General features: G+C 39.0%; 1 protein-coding gene across 6 annotated transcripts in view; it reads left to right on the top strand.

Moving 5' to 3' along the window:
* The first annotated feature begins 308 nt into the window (after nt 1-308).
* Nucleotides 309-16,035, top strand: part of DENND4A (DENN domain containing 4A) — a 128,951-nt gene continuing 113,224 nt past the window's right edge. For 4 of the 6 annotated variants that reach the window (XM_047767111.1, XM_047767110.1, XM_047767109.1 and 1 more), the window contains exon 1: nt 310-485. The gene's annotated coding sequence lies outside the window, so the exon portion shown is untranslated. Of the gene's footprint in view, nt 486-16,035 lie in introns of all 6 variants that reach the window. The other 2 variants (XM_047767107.1, XM_047767106.1) reach the window with 1 other exon arrangement.

Below are 16,035 nucleotides of genomic sequence, written 5' to 3'. Positions count from 1 at the left end.
GGAACCACAGATCGTTTCCCCAACTCTACCGCGCGTCACGAGAGAACGCAGTTCCGCTCCGCCCACCTCCTACGCCCGTCTCAGTATCAGGCGCTAGGACCCCACGATCCCCAACCCGGCCCTGTCCCGCCCCCTCGGGCACCAGCCTGACCCGCCATTGGCCCTAGCTGGCCGCGATCCCCGCCTCCACCCCCTCCGTCACTGGCAAGATGGCGCCGGTTGCGGCGGCTGCGGCCGCGGCGGCTGGAGCCAGAGAAGGAGGCGGAGGCAGCCGCGGCCGCGAGGGGAGGGGGAGTCCCGTCTGACTGAGACGGCAGGCCTGGGCGGGCGGGGGTGCCGCGCAGGGCGGAGCGCTGGGCTGGGATGAGCTAAGCGGGTTCCGAGCGCCGCGGCATTCAGCCCCTCGTGTCCCGCCGTGGTTCGTGAGTGGACTTGGGACCGCTCCCCAAGCTTGATCCGCTGCTCGCGCGGGAGCCAGCGGTGAGGTGAGTGCGGGGGCGCGGCGTGGACAGCTGTGGCATGTGGAGCTGTCACTGCCCGAAGCGGTGACAGACGTGGGCGCGGGAGCGGGGCCGGCCAGGCTCAGAGATGTGGCGTGGATGGCCGCGACCTCCACCCGGAGGCTTCTCGGATCCTGGCTGTCCTCCGCCGGCTGGGTCATCTCCGGGTGGCGCGGCGGTGCTCAGGGTAGCACCCGCGCCTCTGCGTCGGATGCTTGGGGGGCTTCAATGTTTTCATTACGGATTTTCTATTCTGGGCTGGTCTGGAGCTCTGGTTGAGGGATGGGGGTAGGGGCGGGGGCGGTGAGAGGGGAGGTCCTGGAGCTGGGATTTTGACAAACCCGTTACGTAAGACGGAGGTGGCCTCCCGGAATCCCACCTGCTTGATGTTTTAAACAGGCGGCAGCTGGAGCTTGGCGGGCCCCCAGAGGCCTGATTTTTCTCCCCGGGGTCTGTCTAGTTTACACCCTGGCCAGCGTGAGCCTGGTCAGCGTCCAGGTTGGCTAGTTTGGAGTGTTTTTTCCAGTCTTTTTTTTTGGGGGGGGGGGTAAACAATTTCTGGTCGCCACCATTCCCTTTGAAGTTTATCGCTTTCGGGGGGGGGGGGGAGCTTGTGACCTAAAACTGGGTCGCAGCGACAGCTTTTCATTATCGTGCTTTTAAATGACAGATGTGCTAGAAGATTTTTGTTATTGTTACAGTGTGCTTTTAATTCAAACGTATGGTTACGCCTGGAGCCTTAGAGAAGGGTTTTTGTCTAATAGGACAGTTATTTCTTGTTTGCAACAGCAGGATAGGCATCTGTCAACAGGCATGTATTTATTTGAGGAGAAAACGCGTGTCAGTTAGCTAGAGACCTTGAAGGCAGAAATTGTATTACTCCGTGAATATGTTATTCTTTAAGATATTACCGCTAATGAAAATAATAGTCCAAGTTTAAAAGAAGCAATTTTACAAGATTAGAAGGTGTTGTTTGGTGTATGTAGTCTTTATTTTCCGTTTGCCCTAGTCTACCTTTTCTCTCCTCTTGGGGGAAGGAGGTGGAGACACCTGTAAACAGCGTAGCCCAGGTTACACTAATCTATTGTAGTACATTTGAGATTATTGTAAAAAGTAGTCTCCCAGGGACCTTAGATAGGGTAATAAGTAAGAACTCTTGGGCAAGTTATTCAGTTTATGTTTAGATAGTGGGATTCAGCTTTTGAAAACCAAAGTATACATAATTTCTGGGCTATTTGAACTTATAATGAAACAGAAGACTGTTTTTGGCCTCTTCTGTGGGAACTGTTTGGCCAGAATTAAAACATTTTGGGTAACTTTTACTTTATTTTCACATTTTCTCTTTGGACTGCAGCTGTCAGTAGGAGTCCAGAAAAGTGTATATTGTCATCATCGTCACTATTATACATGCTTTCTGTTACAAAATTTTCTTGTTCTGACTGATTAAACATAGATTTAACTTGGTTGTGAAATTTTATAAGAATATACTTGTTAGTAAAGTTGATTGCTCTTGACACCAGCCCAGTATTGGGAATAAATATAAGTGAATTTTGGCCTGAGTTTTGAATTTATATACACAAATTTGCACTTTTGAAAGTTGGTGAAGCGATATAAATTTTCTGTTTGTGCAAGAGAGCCAGGAAGCTGATGCTGATTTGTTCTGAACTTTTCCACATGAATTACCACTGGCTTAAATAGTTATTGATTCTTAAGCTCCTGGAGCTGTTGGCCTATTTATGGCAACTTGAATAAAATTTGGAATAATTGGGAGGCTCTAAGAAGGAAGAGATAAACACTGTAAACCAGCTATAATGGAAAAAATAAAAACCATTTATATAAAAAAAAGGAAGACAGAGTACATGATATTTTCTAATTCATTAAAAAATAATAAAAGGCATGGACGAATTGTAGAAGAAAACATTATTTACTCATTGAGTGACATTAGTTATCTTTTTTCACTTTATTTTTTATTTTTTAATTTTATTTTTATTAGAGTATAGTTGATTTACACTGTTGTGTCAACTTCTGCTGTATAGCATAGTGACCCAGTCATATGTATATGCATTCTTTCTCTCATACTATCTTCCATCATGTTCTGTCTCAAGAGATTGGATATATAGTTCCCTGTGCTGTACTATATTTTGTTTGCAGAGTTTTTTTTAGCTGTCCACTTACTGTGAAAACCTAGATTTAAGCACCAATACAGAGATGTTTGTTATATTATAAATATTATTGATTCCTATTTAAATTATGGTTTATTATTCTAAGTGGAAAACAGAAGTGGCTGTAGCAGGAAAATTGGCTGGTTATTATTGTCCTCTCTGATGTCACAGACTCATCTTTTGGGACTTTGCTTGTTCCTTCCAGATGTGAAAGAAGAGAATGACTGAAGAAATAACAAGTTCATCTTTTCTTGTTTGTTTGTTCAGTGCCCTGTTGATTATTGCTCAGTAGCATTTGGAGGTTGGGAAGAGTCAAGTACTCCATGCTTCATTACTCTGTATCATAGCTGCCACTTCAAATTCTAAAACTGCGGTGTAGAACTTTATACATAAAAAAGGATTCATTTTTATAGTGTGTTACCGTAATAGTAAAAATTTGTAATAGTCAAAATGCCATATAATATTGAGGATTAGTGAAATTAATGATAGTTAATCTATGTGGTGAATGCAATTATTAGTCAATTTAAAAACTACTTGCATGAGAAAGCACAATATAGTACTGAGAGAAAAATCAATATAAGGAATTATATACTGTTATTTATAATATATGCATATAAAGGCAAAATTGTTGACAGGAAATACATAAAATATTAAAAGATATCGCTGGATCATAAGATTATAGGGGGTTTTTTTTTGTCTGATTATAGGTAATTTTTATTTTTAGTGTTTTTACTTTGTTCTGTCTTCTGAATAGTGTTACTCTAATCATCATCATCATCATCACCATCACAAAAATGACCTTAAAATATTTTCAAGAGTTATAGGTGAGGAGTTCCTGCTGTGGCTCAGTGGTCACGAACCCGACTAGTATCTATGAGGACGCAGGTTCCATTCCTATCCTTCTTAGTGGGTTAAGGATCTGGCGTTGCCACGAGCTGTGGTGTAGACTGGCAGCTGCAGCTACAGCTCTGATTTAACACCTAGCCTGGGAGCCACTATATGCCGCCGGTACAGCCCTAAAAAGCAAAAAAAAAAAAAAAAAAAAAGAGAGAGAGAGAGCTATAGGTGAAAATCCCCACATAACCACTGCTCCAACAGAGAAACTACCTTATAATTCATTATTGGCAAAGCTAGCAGAAAACACAGTGCTTGTGCAATGGAATAATGGAAACAGCTGAAATGCTCTAGATGAAGGCATTCTCCTAGTTACCTGCACCAGCCTGGGAGTAGTTTTACATATATGGATGCTCCTATTAGTGCACATTGTGACTCTCTAAACTCTTTTCTGTTTGTATCTTAACACCCAAACTGTTCTGTGTTGCCAGTGCCATCTATTGATGGACTGCGTGACTTAGTCTTTTCCTCATTACCTCATCAGTTGGTGGGCAGCAGTTTTTGAATGTTTATGAGGTGCCAGGTACTTACTTTGCTGGTCACTGAGGACACAAAGGTGAATTAATGAAATATGGTTTCTAACTTCAAACTCTAGTAGAGAACCATTTCTTTTCTTCTTGGGACATCACTGCATATTGTATACTCTACTTTTCATGTCTCACAGTTCATGTCCTGGCACCTCAGGCAGTATCCTTTTCCTGGTTGTCACATTTCCATATGGGGAAATACGTTCTGAGTTCCAAATAATCTATTTACAATTGAATTTTTGGACATTACTTGATTGTATGTTGGGCAGTCTTATGGTCAGAAGGGCTGTATATATGCTCATATATGGCTGTTATTGTTCTTTTTTAAAGTATGACAGTTTCCTGGTACTTTGTTCTTACTTCCTTATTTTTAAAAGCACAAATAAGTAAAAAGCAGCAGGAAAAAGAGGCAGAAAGGTATCAAGGGAGTTTTCCTGCTAGTGCTATATGTATTTCATTGAGAATAGTGATGCATCAAAATGTAAAACAAGAGATACCGTTTCTGGTATACTTTTAGTATAGATCTTTTGAGCCATGTAAAAATGCATTTTCCATATGTATGTTAAAGTATATATACCTACATAAACTCACAGTTTAGTTGTTTGCTTTCCAAATAAAAGCTGGAATATGGAGATTGGTAATTTCTTAAATTTCTTTTTATATTTGTTGTAATATTTTAAAAAGGAGACATTTTATTTTTGAAAAGTTTAAAAATATAGAAAATTACAAAAGTAGTAAACAACATACATACCTAACATACAAAATGTTGACATTGTGAAATTTTTGCTTGGATATATATTTAATATAAAAGAACTATGTATATCATCAGTGTTGCACTTAGTTATAAAAGAGCAACATAGAACTTTATGCTTTACGCATTGCTGATCAAATTAAAGTCTCTTCTGTTCTTCCAAATTTCATCCTCTTTCCGTCTCTCCTTATATCCCCTCCCAGAGGCAACTGTTGTGATAAATTTGATGTGTATCCTTCCAGTTTAACCTTTTAATAAACTATATATATATATATATATATATATATATATATATATATGAGTAGTACATGACATTGCTTTGGATGCTTTTAAGAGTGTGGACTTCAGAGCCATATTCCCTAGGTTTGAATCTTGACTCTGCTATTTCATGGTTTTGTGACCTTAGGCAATTAAAAAAAAAATTATTGAAGTTTAGTTGGTTTACAGTGCTAATTTTTGCTGTATAGCAAAGCAATTAAGTTAAACATATATATATTCTTTTTGATATTCTTTCTATTATGCTTTATAATAGGATATTGAATATAGTTCCCAGAGCTATATAGTAGGACCTTATTTATCCATCTTAGGCAAGTTTTTAAATATTTCCATGCTTCACTGTCCTCATTTGTTGAATATGATGATATAACTTTCTACCTCATAAGGTTGTTGTGAAAAGTAAATGAATTTATTTATATAAGGTGCTCAAAACTGTGCCGGACACTTTTTTAAAAAATTGTGCTAGTAAAATTAACCAGCTCTTAATATGATTGTCTCATTGTATACACATTTTGAAACTTGCTTTATTTTTTTCCTTCCTCAGTTCTTGTTGGCACTATAGGTCTAGTTCATTCATTTTGACTGGTTTGTATTGTTTCATTGAATAAATATACTGGAGTTTGTCATTTCTTCTATTGACAGGCATTTAGATTATTTTCATTTTTTTATCTGTTATAAATAGTGCCTCATGAAATCCTTCTGTCTCTTCAAGCAGCTTGTCAGAGTTTCTCCAGATCATATACTTGATCATCAAATTGCTAGGTTTTAGGGTATAAGCTTTTTCTCCTTTACAGGATACTTATAGGATATGGACAAACAGTTGCTGTTTGTCCATATCCTACCAGCAGTTGGTGTTGACACACTCTTGGATTTTTTCCAATCTGATTGATACGAAATGGCATTTCACTTGTGTTCTATTTTTATTTCCCTTCATCTTTTTTCTTTTCTTTTTTGTTTGTTTGTTTGTTTGTGAGGGCTGTACTGGTAGCATATGGAAGTTCCCAGGCTAGGGGTCAAATGAGAGCTGTAGCTGCCAGCCTACACTACAGCTCACGGCAACACTGGATGCTTAACCCACTGACAAGGCCAGGGATCAAACCTGCATCCTTATGGGTACTAGTGGAGTTTATTACTGCTGAGCCTTGAACAGAAACCCCCATCTTTTCTTTTATGTGGGTGTTTTTGGTTATCTCTTCAGTGATTTGTCTGTACCTATCCTTTATACATTTTCTTTTGGACTTTTTCTTCTTAATTTGTAAGAGGTTTTGTTTGTTTTTAAATGCATTCAAGATAGTTACAAACATTAATAAAGTGTGTTTTTATTTTTATTTTTGGAGTTTCTAAATCTTTTGAACTGCAACTATTATGGACCCAAGTTATTGTGAATTTTACATTATTGTATATTGTTATTAGTGAACTTCCCAATGTGTTTTCTTAAAATAGTTCTATATATAGTTATATGTCTCTCCTGAATGTATGAGGAAATGTTTCATTAATGTATTGTGATTATATTTTAACTGAAACTATTTAAACTTTGTGAACTTCAAAAGCCAGGTAGAATTATTATTAATAATAGTTAGTACCAGCGTTCCCGTCATGGCTCAGCAGTTAATGAACCTGACTAGCATCCATGAGGACACAGGTTTGATCCTTGGCCTCGCTCAGTGGGTTAAGGATCCAGTGTTGCCTTGAGCTGTGGTGTAGGTCGCAGATGTGGCTCGGACCTTGTGGCTGTGGTATAGGCTGTCGGCTACAGCTCCGATTTGACCCCTAGCCTGGGAACCTCCATATGCCTCGGGTGTGGGCCTAGAAAGACAAAAAGACATATAATAATAATAATAATAGTAATAATTAGTACCATGGAGTTCCCATTGTGGCTCAGTGGAAACGAACTGAGTAGCATCCATGAGGATGCAAGTTCAATCGCTGACCTTGCTCAGTGGGTTAAGGATCTGGCGTTGCTGTGAGCTGTGGTGTAGGCTGGCAGCTATAGCTCCAATTCGACCCCTAGCCTGGCAACCTCCATATGCTGCAGGTGCAGCCCTAAAAAGAAAAAAAAAAATTAGTACCACAATTTTGCTTTAGTCTAAAAATTGAGTGGCTTCCTGCTTTAGAGGAGAGTTTTCTGCTCCTAAAGTGTTTATCAGCTAAGGAATAAAGATATACACATATAAAATGACTTTAGGCACTTATATGTACAATATTACAAACTGTTCATTACTGTTGAGATTGTTTTACACAGTACTAACTGAATTTCTGTTTTTGTCCAACCCTTTATACATAACTTAAAGGACCAAATGCCGTCTGGTTAAGGCAATAACTTCCCTCTTCTTATTGTTACTAATTTATTTAAATAAACTTTTTTTTTTTTTTTTTGGCTGCAGCATGCAGCGGCTTGATGTGGGATCTCTGTTCCCAGACCAGGGATTGAACCCAGGCCACAACAATGAAAGCACCGAATACTAACCACTAGACCATTAGGGGACTCCCTAATTTATTTAAATAACCTTTTTTTTTTTTTTGTCTTTTTAGGGCTGCACCTGCAGCATATGGAGGTTCCCAGGCGAGGGGTCGAATTGGAGGTATAGCTGCCAGCCTACACCACAGCCACAGCAATGCCAGATCCAAGCCGCATCTTCGGCTTATACCACAGCTCACGGCAATGCCGGATTCTTAACCCACTGAGCAAGGCCAGGGATCAAACCCGCAATCTCATGGCTCCTAATGGGATTCGTTTTCTCCCCTGCACCACAACGGGTGCATAAACTTAGCTGTAGAGTAGTTTTATATTTACTGAAAAGTTTCAGGAAGTTACCACATACCCTGTAGTCAGTATCTGCTATCACTAATATCTGACATTTGTTATAACTTAGGAACAAGTGGCACTATTAATTAAAGTCCGTACTTTCTACAGATTTCATTAGGTTTTACCTAATTTGCTTTTTCAGTTCCAGAATCCCATCCAGAAAACCACACTGCATTTAGTTGTTACGTTTCCTTTGGCTCGTCTGGGCTGTGACAGCTCCTTAGATCTTCCTTGCTTTTGATGACCTTGACAGTTTTGAGCAGTATAGGTCAGATATTTTGTAGTATTTCCCTCAGTTTGGGTATATCTGATGTTCATCTCATAGTTAGACTAGGGTTATGGGTTTGGGGGAAGATGACTACAGAGATAAAATGCCATTCCCACTATATCATATCAAGGGTAAATACTATTAATATGGTTTATCACTGATATTTTTAACCTTGATCACCTGGCTGAGGTAGTATTTGCAAGGTTTCTCTACTATAAAGTTTTCCCATACTCTACTTTTTGGAAACAAATCACTAAGTGCAGATCATACTCCTTTGGAAAGTTAAGCTTCAAATCCTCAAGTGGTGAGTATATATGAAATTATTTGGATTTTTTTTTTTTTTTGCCATGCCCATGGCATGCAGAATTTCCCAAGCCAGGGATTGAACCCACACCACAGCAGCAACAAGAGCCATAGCAGTGATAATGCCAGATCCTTAACCTGCTAAGCCACCAGGGAACTCCTTGAGGTTCTTTAAGAGAGATTATCCTTTTCTCTTCCTTTTATATAGTCAGTCATTTATCTATATCATTATGGACTCGTGGATATTCATTTTATAAATTTGGGTTATAATCCTATATTACTTTCTTTTGTTGCTCAAATTATTGCACCTCATTCAGGTTGGCTTCTATGACCAACAAGACAAAAACCGTTGTTTTGTTTTTGAGCACTTCTCTACTTTCTGGCAGTACAAGATGCTCCAGGCTCATTTTTTATATTCCCTACCCCAGCCCTATAATCAACCATTTCTTCAAGAGTCCCAGATTACTTTTATTAGAGAAGGGTATTAGAAACCAAGATTTGGGCACTGGGTGTGCTCATTGCTGTTAGGGTATTATTGCTTTTAGGCATTCTTAGTATATAGACCTAGGAAATATATGTATGCATACTAACCCACATAAACATATAACTGTTTTTGTACATCTGCATCTTTTGTATATGAAGCTAAACATGAGTTCATACTGATACCTTTGACTCTATTTCAGTACCACATGGTTCATTCCAGCCTTACCCCTTTGCTTGTCTGTAGCCTTACTCTCCAGAAATGAGAAACCTCGTTCTCACCATCCACCATTCCCTTACTTGTTTGTTCAGTCACATTATACATGTACAGTTTCATAATTGCTAACCCATATCCCAGTGAGAAACAACTTTACAAACCAGAGAAGTTTTCTCTCTCTCTCTCAAATCCTTTTGTTTATAGAGTTTCTAGTCAAAATACTGTTTTCTAGTTACTTAGGTCAGAACCTTTCAGAACCTTTTTTTCTCTGTTCTCCACTTTTTTTCTTTCTTTTTACGACCATACCTATGGTGTTTGGAAGTTCCCAGCTTAGGAGTTGAATCGCCACAGCTACAGCAACAAGCCACATCTGCAGTCTATGCTGCAGCTTACAGAAACACCAGATCTTTAATCTACTGAGTGAGGCCAGGGATGGAACCTGTATCCTCACAGAGACAACATTGCATCCTTATCCTGCTGAGCCATAAGAGAACTCCCTCTATATTTTAATTTTTATAAGCTAGTTTGAATTACATAGTAATTATATATATAACTTATCAAAAATTTCCCTTACTTAATTGCAGAGCCCTAGCTCTGTATGTTTTTCTTTTTTTTTCTCTCTGACTTTTGTGGCAAAAAAAAATCCCCTTTCTGAAAGTAGTACTTCCTGAGGTTTAGTCAGAACAGTACTCCTTCATTTGGTTATTTTGATGTATTTATGGTTGGACTAAGTTATTGCAGCCTCGAATAGTTTCAGTAGTACCTGTCGAGAAGTGCAGTTTAGTGGAGCATTAAGATCCTTGCAAGTAGGGAGTTCCTGTCGTGGCTCAGTAGTTAACAAACCCAACTAGTATCCTTGAGGATGTGGGTTCGATCCCTGGCCTTGCTCAGTGGGTTAAGGATCCAGCATTGAGCTGTGGTATAGGTCACAGACACAGCTCGGATCTGGCATTGTTGTGGCTGTCTTGTAGGCCAGCGGCTACATCTATGATTCGACCACTAGCCTGGGAATGTCCACATGCTGTGGGTGTGGCCCTAAAAAGACAAAAGACAAAAAATTTAAAAAGATCCTGGCAACTAAACAAGTATAAAATAATATTTGAGTGCTCAGAATTTACCTGTATTTTTATGATAATTTTATGTAGATTAGCTCATTCCTTCAGGAAGTCTGTGAATGAAGACTTTATTATATTGCCCTTTTTAAAAATGAGGAGGAGTTCCCGTCGTGGCACAGTGGAAACAAATCTGACTAGGAACCATGAGGTTGTGGGTTCCATCCCTGGCCTCACTCAGTGGGTTAAGGATCCGGTGTTGCCTTGAGCTGTGGTGTAGGTAGCAGATGCGGCTCGAATCTGATGTTGCTGTGGCTGTGGTGTAGGCTGGCAGCTGCAGCTCCAATTCGACCCCTAGCCTGGGAACCTCCATGTGCCGCTAAAAAGCAAAAAAAAATAATAATAAATACATTAAATTAAAATAAGTAAAAATAAAAGTAGAAATAAGGAAATTAAGACACTGAGAGATTAAGCAAATGGTCCATAGTCACAGTACTAATAAATGGCCAAACTGCAATTTTTATGCAGCCAGTCTGGTCATGGAGCCTTATACTCTGAATCACTTAGCTCTGTTACCTCTAAATAAACAAGAAAAGTTCCAATTGTGGTAAGAGTGCAAAGGAAATAAAACACAACGATGTGAGAGAATGACCTCATATAGGTCCTTACTCCTCAGGGTAGTTCTTAGGGAAGTCCTATCTTAGGAGATGATATTTGACAGGTGAGAAACAGCCAGTTATGTGAAAAGCTGAGGAAAGAGGGATCCTTAGGGAGAGCATCCAGTGCAAAGCCTTACAATATAAAGGAGTTTGAGATGAGAACAGAGAGGCACACAGTGTGGCTGCATGCAGTGTGAGAGCCTGTAGTACTAACAATAGATGTGAGGTTCCATGTAGTAAGTCATTCAGTACTCAAAATAACCTATTACCTCAGTTTTATACATGAGAGAATCAGTAAGATAATCTGCATTGGTTGAAATTTCATCTTTTTTCTCCCATTTACTCTTTACGCTGTCTGATTTCTACTTATATTGCTAAACTTGCTCTTGCTAAGGTAATCAGTGACAAAAGCACTTTGGGCCACTTTCTCAAGAAACTCAACCCCTTGACTTCCACTGCTGTCTTCTGTTTTCCTTTGGGCTTCTCAGTGTATTGATCATTCCCTTTGAGAGCTTGCCTTCTGCCTGTCCCAAAAGAAGTGGTGTTCCCAAGGTGAGCCAGTTGCTCTTCTCCACATTTATAGTAAGTAAGTCACAGTTATTCCTTTGGTGTCAGTTGCCGTATATCTACCAGTTACTTACCAGGTTGTTTTTTCAGCGTTAGCATCTTTCCAAAGCATCAGATTGTCTTATGTAACTGCTTACATATCTTCACTTCAAACTCCATTTATCCAAACCGAACTTCTTTACCTATCTAAAGTTCTTCTTTTATCTACTGTCTTTCAGAGACATCCTGGACTATCGATTTCATTATCCAAGTAATTTAGGAGTCTTTCATGAATCCTCACTCTTTTTCTGTCTCCTCACATCCATTCATTTACTATGCATTCTGCTGATTTTACCTCCTAACTATTTTTTGTATCTGTCACTTCCCTAGCATCACGGTTTCAACCACTGCCTTAATGGGCACTACTTCCTTACTTTCTCATTGTTTTTCCTCTTTTCATTTTTATTTCTCTGAAATTCACGCCAGAATTGCCAGGCTAGTGTCTTTAAAACACAGTTAGAAGGAAGTTCCCTTGTGACACAGAGGGTTAAGGATGTGGTGTGGCCCCAACTCTGGTGTTGGCCGCAGCTGTGGCGCAGGTTCATTCCCTTGCCTGAGAGCAAACACACACACACACACACACACACACACACACGCACGCACGCACGCACGCACGCACACAGAAAATTCTTCTTTTAATTCCCCATTGTCAACTGAATAAAATCTGAACTCCTTAACAGGTCATGAAGCTTCATCATGATTCAATCTCTGACTGGTTCTCTAATCTTAAATCTTATAATTTCTGCTTTCCATTTTTTACTCTAGCCATACAAACTGCTTTTTGAAGATTCCTTAAATGTACATGCTATTTCTGAATTGTTGACCATTGCTTATGAAGTTCTTTTGTTTTAAATGGCTCCATTTTCTTCTTCCCTTTTCATTTTGCCAGTCTAACTTTTTTGCAACTTTTAAGAATCAGCTAAGGTATTAATCTCCTTCCGAAAGCCTTCTCAGACCCATACTCTTATCTGTATTATCAAGTCCCTTCTGAAATACTGTTAGTAACTGTGTTTTATCTCAAGCAGCAAGAATGGCATCTGGCACAGACAAGACACTCAGAATTTGTTGAATGAATTATTGTAGTATTGGAAAGGCAGTGTAAAGTAGTTGGCTCTGGACCCAAAATGTCTGGGATTGAAACCTGGCTTTGCTATTTGCCTATGTGTTATCTCTCTGTACTTCAGTTTCTTCCCTTGTAAAATGGGCATAATGATGTCTTCATAAGATTGTTGTGAAGCTTAAATTTATTTATGGTGGTAAAACATTTATGCCTTCTATGGCCATTGTTTCCCTTAGTTTTTTTGTTTGTTTGTTTGTTTTGTTTTTTGCCCGCACCTGGGACATGTGAAAGTTCCTGAGCCAGGGATTGAACCTGCACCACTATAGTGGCCTGAGGTGCTGCAGCGACATGGGATTTTTAACCCACTGTGCCACAAGGGAACCCCCTCTTAGCATGTTTTAATTTTTGTGTTTGTGTCCCCCCCACTATTTTATAATTATCAAATAAATGAACAAATCAACTGATTCTGAATTTTAAAATGAAAGATAAATTCCTAGCTTTGGAGAATGTTTTGGTGAGCTGACCGTTAGTCTTTCTAGTAGCTCCAGCGTTTGTTCTGTCACAAATTTGAAATTGGCATTAATGATGGTTAACATTTCTTAATTGTTATGATTAATTAGTTATTTAAATTTCAGCACACTTTTCTTATTAATAACACTGTGTAAACTCCAGAAATGCCCTTTATTTACTCTTATTCTTTTTTTTTTTTGTCTTTTTGCCTTTTCTAGGGCCGCCCCCACGGCATATGGAGGTTCCCAGGCTAGGGGCCGAATCAGAGCTGTAGCCACCGGCCTACACCACAGCACAGCAACTCGGGATCTGAGCCACATCTGCGACCTATACCACAGCTCACGGCAACGCCGGATCGTTAACCCACTGAGCAAGAGCAGGGATCAAACCCACAACCTCATGGTTCCTAGTCGGATTCGTTAACCACTGCGCCAGTAATAGGGAACTCCTGTTTACTCTTATTCTTCATATAACCTGTCCTGTATCATTTAACCAGTCTTTCCTCTTATGGATTAAGGTGTTTGGGCTTTGATAATATTATGCTTTTTAGTATTTTGGGAAATAAACCGAAGTATTCTGTAGAGAAAGATTAAACAAGGGGCAGAATGGAGAAATTGGAAAAATTTCCACTTCAGAGTTAAACCTGTACAATATCCCTTCACTATTTGGTTTAAAATAAATTCTCAGAATAGTGGACACTCATCAAATATAATTTCAGTAAACACAATCTAGAGGCAATATAAGTCAGTAAAAATGATTAATGCCTCTACCCTCTTCCATTATTGAGACTTGTTTACTTAAAATCTTTTTTATGGCAATCACTGTTCAATTTTTCATAAGCCTTTCCTTTTACTCTAAATTTAATGTCTCTCATTTTTTTCTGAATACCAGTACTGCCTGTATAATCTTGGCAAATTTGATGGAAGAACTGTTTGTTTTGTTTTCTTTGTTTTTATCTCTGACCTTGTTGTTACGTTTGTAGATTTTTCCCAGTCTTGATAAATTTTGATTGTGAGACTAGTCAGTTTTTCTCATAAATGTAAGTTTGTCTTGATTTGAATAGTCTAAGTTACCAGTATTCATTCTTCTTCACACTATCCCTTTGGAAATTGTTACTAAAGAAACTAGTTTTTTAAATATATGTATCTATATTTTTACTTTAAATATAGTTGATTTATATGTTGTGTTAGTTTCAGGTGTACAGTAAAGTGATTGTTATAATATATATAAATATATATATATTCTATTTTTTATACGCTCTTCCATTATAGGTTATTACAAGGTATTGAGAATAGTCCCCTTTTTAAAAAAGTCTAAGTTGCCAGAGGAAACTTCTTATTAATAAATTGATGGCAAAGAAAAATAGAAAACCTAATATATCAAATTTGTTTTAGAAGCTAATGCCTTATGATGACTGTGCTGTTTTAGGAAATGCTCCCTTTTCTTAAAGGTCCCTGTCTTCTACCATTGAGCATTTTAGTTAGGACTTTGAAGTGGCCTTTTTTTTAAAGAAATGGATATAAATGCAGTCTTTTTTTCTTTATTTTCTTTTTGGCGTCGCAGAGCAGCAGCTTGATGTGGGATTTCAGTTCCCAGACCAGGGGTTGAACCCAGGTCACAACAGTGAAAGCTCCCAGTCCTTAATGCTAGATCATCAGGGAACTTCAGAGAAGTGGGTATTGGATGAATGGCAAAAACAATATAATGATCCTTAGGCTTGTTAGATAGGACTGGCTATTATCACCAGAAAAGGCATATTCCCACCCCCTTTTTGGTCATAATTGTAGTAAGTGTTATTATTTCTTTTTTAAAAAAATTTTTATTCTAATAATCTCTAAAACATTCCCTATTCTTTAATCTCTCATTTCCCCTGAACTTTGAAATAGAATTTTATTCATACTGACTCACAACTCTGCTGAAGTTGAATTTATAGAATGTTGTTTGAATCTGTTATGGTTGGTGAATATTTTTCATTTTCTTATGCTGAGAAGTACCTGAAGATAACAACAGATAATAACAGCCATCCATTTTTTTTTTTTTTTTTTTTTAGTGGCCACATCCACAGCACATAAAAGTTCCCAGTCTAGGGATTGAATCTAATCTGCAGCTGCAAACTATGCAGCAGCTGTGGCAATGCTGGATTCTTTAACCTACTGCACTGGATTGGGAAGTGAACCTGCATCTCTGCAGGGACCTCAGCTGTTGCAGCCAGGTTCTTAACCCAGTGTGCTACAGTGAGAACTCAAATAGCCTTTTTTTTTTTTGTCTTTTTAGGGCCGCACTCACAGCATATAGAGGTTCCAGGCTAGGGGTCCAGTCAGAGCTGTAAGACGCTGGCCTATACCACAGCCACAGCAATGCAGGATCTGAGCTGCATCTGCAGCCTACACCATAGCTCACAGTAACACCAGATCCTTAACTCACTGAGCAGAGGCCGGGGATCGAACCCGCATCCTCATGGATGCTAGTTGGGTTTGTTAACCGTTGAGCCATGACAGGAGCTCCGCAACAGCCATTTTTTAACAAGGGTCCCCCCCCCCCCTCCGGTTAACTGACATTTTGGTATTCCTGCTTGACCTTTTCTTTTTTGAGGTTTTTAAAATAAATTTTCTTTTGTTTGTAAGTATTAGAAACCAAATTCAAACTACCTTACTCAAAAAAAAAAAAAAAAAAAAAAAGCACAGATGCTTGGGGTTGTTGATGGCAAGGATGCTGGGGGTTTCATAGTACTTTGAAGATAGTGGTATAACCAGGCTTCATAAGAGAGAGGGGAACCAGTAACTGAAAACTCATCAGTAACTCAGGGAGCTATTTTCTCACCAACCTGGGGCAGCCTGATCTCTTTTGCTTCTCCCTACTTGTCCACTTCATTTTTCTCTCTTTGCATGTTGTCTTTTACCACTGCACGTGGCTGAGCAAGTCCTCTAACTTAAATTCGTATATTTACTCACGGTTCTGTGATCC

Source organism: Phacochoerus africanus, chromosome 2, assembly GCF_016906955.1.
Source record: "Phacochoerus africanus isolate WHEZ1 chromosome 2, ROS_Pafr_v1, whole genome shotgun sequence".
Taxonomy (NCBI): domain Eukaryota; kingdom Metazoa; phylum Chordata; class Mammalia; order Artiodactyla; family Suidae; genus Phacochoerus; species Phacochoerus africanus.
Note: the sequence above shows the minus strand (reverse complement) of the source record. Positions and strands in the feature narration are given on the sequence as shown.